Source organism: Cannabis sativa, chromosome 5 (genome assembly GCF_029168945.1).
Source record: "Cannabis sativa cultivar Pink pepper isolate KNU-18-1 chromosome 5, ASM2916894v1, whole genome shotgun sequence".
NCBI classification, from domain to species: domain Eukaryota; kingdom Viridiplantae; phylum Streptophyta; class Magnoliopsida; order Rosales; family Cannabaceae; genus Cannabis; species Cannabis sativa.
In genome coordinates, this window is record NC_083605.1 from 41,165,787 (window position 1) to 41,171,786 (window position 6,000).

The 6,000-nt window shown below is 31.5% G+C and overlaps 1 long non-coding RNA gene and 1 other non-coding gene across 2 annotated transcripts; one reads left to right on the forward strand and one right to left on the reverse strand.

Annotated features, from left to right (window-relative positions):
- Positions 1 to 4,248: 4,248 nt before the first annotated feature.
- LOC115724722 (uncharacterized) lies at positions 4,249 to 5,023 on the forward strand. The gene is made up of 2 exons (XR_009688088.1): positions 4,249 to 4,555; positions 4,741 to 5,023. It is a non-coding gene; the product is annotated as an uncharacterized LOC115724722 (long non-coding RNA).
- Positions 5,024 to 5,472: 449 nt separating this feature from the next.
- LOC115718280 (U11 spliceosomal RNA) lies at positions 5,473 to 5,601 on the reverse strand. Its single transcript, XR_004011862.1, has one exon. It is a non-coding gene; the product is annotated as a U11 spliceosomal RNA (small nuclear RNA).
- Positions 5,602 to 6,000: the final 399 nt, after the last annotated feature.

The window sequence follows — 6,000 nt, forward strand, 5'->3', positions numbered from 1 at the left end:
GGCATCACTTCGGGCCACGCTTTGACGCGACTAAGAAGTACATTAACGCACGGATGGAACCTCATCAAAACGTGCGTGATCATGTTCTCCTCATGTCCAGTTATTTCCAAGAAGCCCAGGATCATGGTGCTGACATGGACAGTGCTACTCAAGTAAGTCTTATCTTGAACGGCTCGACTCAAAGCATTTCTACCATACACATCAAATTATGTCATGAATAAGAAGGAAATTGACTTTCATGAATTAGTCAATGACCTTCAAACTTATGAAAATTTGATTGGAGGACCCAAGAAGAAAGGGAGTAAACCTCATCCTGGTAATGGTAATGGGACGATGAAACCTGAAGCAAATGTCGCCTCTGCTTCAAAGCCCAAATCGAAGAAGAAGTGGAAGAACACCAAGAAGCGAACAAAAGTCATGAAAAAGACTGCTCCTTCTGGTGATGCTACACTTAAAGGAAAGTGTTTCCACTGCAATGAAAAAGGCCATTGGAAACCCCAATGTCCTAAACTTCTTGCAAAGAAACAAGGTATTTCCTTTCATAAACTTTAAGAGTTTTAGTGAATTATTATCCAATTGGATTTATAATTCTGGACTAACTTTGTTTATATGTTTTCTTCTTCTTATAGGCCAAGCTACTTGAACTCAATTGAGTTGGATCAGCAAGCTGGACCAAGGGTGAAATCGTCCAGATGAAGATGAAGCTCTTCAATTTTTGAATTAATTGTTTTAGTTTAAAGACAATTTGGATTTCAAATTTTAGTTAGGGATATTTATCCCTGTTTCTCTCATATTGTTGCAATTTTTTTTATTAATAAAGTTTTATTTTTTTTCGAAATTCCCTATTGCAATTTATGAGATTGAGCTTCATTTAATTCTATCTTCATCAATTATTACCACATTATATTTATATGTTTGTATGTGTAAGTGTTTTTATTATTGATACAAATTCTATAATATTTACAACTCTTCATAGAGTTATATTATATAAACACTAGAAATTATTTCTATGTTTATCAATAATTGTTCATTCTCATACAATTATTAAGAATTTGTTTAATAAAAGGATCTTATGATCTGATAGGGGTGGAGAAAAGTTAAGAAAACTATGCAGTTCAACGATCTTTTATATCTAATGAACTCTGGATAGTATTCAACTCCACATAAACTCTATCACACTTAGAGAATCATGATCTTTACAACCTTTAGGGGTGGATCATAATCTCTATATACTTAGGGGTGGAGGTTATCCCAAAATTCCCTATGAAACACATATCTTGTTTAAACATAGAAGTAATATAATGAGTCAGCTATTGTCAATATAAATTCTTGATCTTGATTGTATGTTCCATTTCAATTTTACTGTTGTAAGTAAGAGTTTGATACCTTTGAAAGTTCTTTGTTAAAGTTTCACACTACCTTAATTGAGTGGGAGAATTTTAAAGTTCTATACCCATCTTCATTAGGTTGATAATTGTGATAGGTACTTAAGAACACTACTGAAAAGCAAATCTAACCATTCACATGGATAGGTATAGCTTATCAGAATTATGAGAATAAGATAAAGAACTCTAGTTCAGTCCATTCAAATGACTTGAACATAGAATTCTTAATCCTCATAAAATTTGATGGTATCTTAATTTTGATTACTTTATCTCTGGCATGTATTTTTCACTTCAAATACTAGTCTGCTATGTTGATGACTTAGTCTTAACTTAAAGTTTCAGACTAATACAAAAGTCACAACTATGTAACTCTCTAAACAATCAGAGGTTAAAAGTATTATTTAACCAGACATCTGCTATTGAGTGGGAGCTATCTGAGATGTAATCAAATAGGGAACATTAGAAGATATTCAAGAAAGATTTATGAAAGTGATCTATATGTCGGTATATTAAGGAACCGTGTATCGATTGTCTTTGTATCACACCATCTAATTTCGAAATTCTTAAGATGGTGTTTACTTTGGGGGTGGAGGAATTATTGTATAATAATTCAAGCTCTACCAGAGAAGAACTATAACTTGGTCTATTCGAAAATACCAGAAAGTTATATCACTGAAGAAAAGTCTACACTGTATTATCTCAATTACATATTTTTCAATATGAGAGATATGTCCTCTGTTAATTCAGATGTACTTTTAAAACAAGAAAGATTTCGAGTATCCCTTGATGAGTAAAGCATATAGTAAAGGATGTTTCATAAGAGTATTTATGAACTAGTTTCCAGAAGTTTGGGTGGATTAAAATACACTACACTTGATCTGAAGATCAAGACATCAGATTGACCAATTTGCGCGGTTGTTTTATATTAGTGCAAGTGGGAGTTTGTTAGGTTTTATGCCCTAAATAAAATTCTTTACAATCTGATTAGTTATCAATATAAGAAATTTGAAGTGATTGATGTTTGCATGAATTTTACATGCTAATGGTTTAATATGTTTAATATGTTTATTACATTCATACACACAAAATCAGTTAAATCCAGATCATATGTTTATTCACAATTGCAGTATCGTCAACATAGTGGAATGTGATTGTGATCATATGAATCAAAAGTTTTGGTCCCTGTTTCATCAGTGTTATTGGATTTACACTAATGTGATAATCAGCGATGATGTGTACTTACACTTGGAGTAAGTGTTATGTTCTTTCCAGACATTAGCAAAGTATACTAGTTTCGAATGTATGGAGTATACATGGGACTGGACCGATATTGCAACTAAGTTAAGATATTACAAACTTACCGTTATACATATCTTTCCAAGTCAATATCAGTAGTTGATCTTAAGATTGAAAAGAATCTAAATCCTGATATGCTTGGGCTCAACTCAGGAGTGCTATTCATGTTCTTTGATTTATTAGTTAAGCCTACTTTTGGGTCAGGGTGATACGTATATTTTGGGAACATGATAGTATGATTGAGTGGGAGTGCTTGAACATAAATATGGAATCTATAGCTTCTACTGGTGTATAGAAGTTAAGTGATGATTCCCTTCGAGCTTAGCAAATAGAAGTAAATGGATGAGCTCTTGTTTAACTGACTAATTATTAGATCACTAAACACCATTTACAGGTAGCTAAGTGTTTTAAGGGGCAAAATACATTGAGGGGTGAGAACGGTAAAGAAATCCCATCTCGATGTAAATCATCTATATAGAGGATCTTTAAATCACAATAAGATTATAACAATGGTTAAATGAGATAGTATATTGGTATCGTGAAACATACAATATGCTCTATATAAGTCTGAGAGTGCAATTCTAAGTTCTAAGAGTGGATTCAACGAAGAATTAATAAGTAGGAATTTACTTGGTAAATTTGGTTCACTTATTGGAAGCTCAGCATATAGATCCATGGTCCCCATTCTAGTTGAGAACATTCTGCTTATAAGACTCATTAATTGATTCGTGATTGATCAATTATAATTCTAAAGTTAGACTATGTCTGATTTTATGAATTTTCACTATTCAGGGGTGAAATTGTAAGGAAAAGAGTTTTCTAGGTTTATTTATTTATTAATAGACTTTATATGTCTAATTAATAATTAAATTAAATGACAATATTATTTAATAATGTATTTTAATTATTAAATAATTAGTTTTGGCATTTAAAAGGTTAGAATTGGAAAATTGGCATTTTTAAGAAAATAGAGATAAAATTTGATAAAATTGCAAAATTAAGTGGGGCCCATTACAACACCTATGGCCGGCCACTTATAAGGCTTTTTCAAATTAATATTTTCATTATTTTAATGCCAAATAATTCTAAACCTAAACCTAGTAAGTTGCCTATAAATAGAAAGTGATGGCTCATTCACAACACATGCTTTCATAAGCTTTCTGACAGAAACTTCTCTCTTCAGAAAAACTGAGCCTTCCCTCACTCTCTACCTTGGCCGAAACCTCTCTCCCTCTTTTCCTTCATCTTTTTCGTGACCCTAGTGAAAGAGTAAGTGCCCACACACAGTAAGCAGTAACTCAATCATAGATTGGAAGACTGTGAAGGATCAAAGCTTGAAGAAGAAGGAGATTCGGGCTCAGATCTTGATTATACTCTGCTACAGAAAGGAATCAAGGGTTAGAGATCTGAGTGGAAGGAGACATTTATTCCGCTGCATCAATGTAAGGTTTTCTTAACTTTATATGTGTTTATTTTATCGTTTTAGAAAGTTCATATTTAGGATGTTAATAAACATACTTGTGAGTAGATCTAAGATCCTGGTAAAATAATTCCCAACAATCCTCATGTTGACAGTATAAATATGTAGTGCATTAATTTACTTGAGAAGTATTGTGTTAGTACATTTTCTCTGTTTCCAAATGAAAACTTAAAAGTATTAAGATAAAGACAAATTCTACATATATTCTATCTATTGCACACTTTGAAATGATTTGAATATGTAAGCATTGCAAGTTGAAACAGTCTAATAACTCAACATTCACTAGCCTCAAAGTTGTTGTATATTATTGTATGTCAAGCTGACTACTATGCACATTTGGAACACTACAACCCTATTTTTCATGAAAGAATCGCCCTGTATGCGTCTGTAATTGGTACGCCCTTGATTTCCACCTTCAATCCTGATTAGGTTCTAGCACATTTCATGTTCATGTTGATTGCTTTTGCTGTTAATCTTGGAAGGTTGGTTTTAGTATCCATATATCATCTATATTGATATATGTTTGGTTTGGGATGTTCATTTTGTTCTTAAAGTCAAATTGTATGTTTTCTTGGGCAGTGAATTGCATGTACTGGGAGTAAAGATTTCCTCGATGGTTAAGTAATGAACAGCTTCAGGAGTTAATGAGGAAAGGATGCTCTCTGGTTAGACTGTGTGATATAACTTGTGACATAGGCGGTTCACTAGAATGTGTCAATCAAACAACTTCCATTGACTCACCTTTTTTCAGGTTTAGTTATTATTCTGTGACATAATTCAAGTTACACTATTTTATCAATTATGGTATATTTAAGAGAGAATAGTACGATAAACTATGTTTTTGCAATCATGTTTCTCCTAAGATATGATCCTCGTAACAACTCATACTCTAGTGGTTTCATATGTTCATCTGTTGACATACTTCCAACTGAATTTGCAAAGAGGTGCCGTGTTTCAATAGAATCAAATTCAGTGTTATTTCAAAGAAATTATGTGGTGATAACTTTAAAAATGAAAGCAAACAATGTAATGGTAATAATGATTCCAATACAATCTCCATTATACTAAACTAAACATGCTCGTTTGGAATGGTAGTGTGCACTTTTATTGCTTAAAAATGTTAGTTTAGAAAGATGGCTATTATGTCCTTGGATGGGGATATATTATTTATTTTTAACTTATCATTTCTTTTATAAATAACTTAAAATAAAACTAAGTATATGTGTCATGCACATTTTCTTTAATTTTTGTTACATAATGTTTGCTTTAAATTTTGCAAAACCTATATCTTGTTCTTCTAAAAAATTTTTTTAATGGAGGGTCGGCAGCGAGCCTACCGTATAAGTTTACACAAATTATGTCAGCCATATGTCTTGATAGCCATACAACACTCACCAAAACTAGGGTGAGCGTGGCATATTTAGCCAACTGACCCTTTTTTGTTCCTCTAAATTTTCTATAAGTAAATAATAAATATTATTTTGTTATGACTTATATATACACAATTATATTTTACTAACTAAATATAATAACACAAATATTACTTTAATACAACAAATCATTCGCATAATCATACCTTTAGTTATAAAAATCTAAATAAAAATAAAGAACTAAACTTTAAATGAAACTAATATTTACGTGCCTCGGCACGTAATTTCTAATTAGTCTATATACATATAATAAATCAATAGTACATCACGAAATTTGTGTTTTTCATATCAAAATTCTTAAAATATTCTTTTTCTATTAATTAAGCAACACTACTAATTAATAACCCTAAAGCTATATATGTTTTATTAATTTGGCTGCTCTTTCTTTCTTTTCTTTTTAATTTTTTTA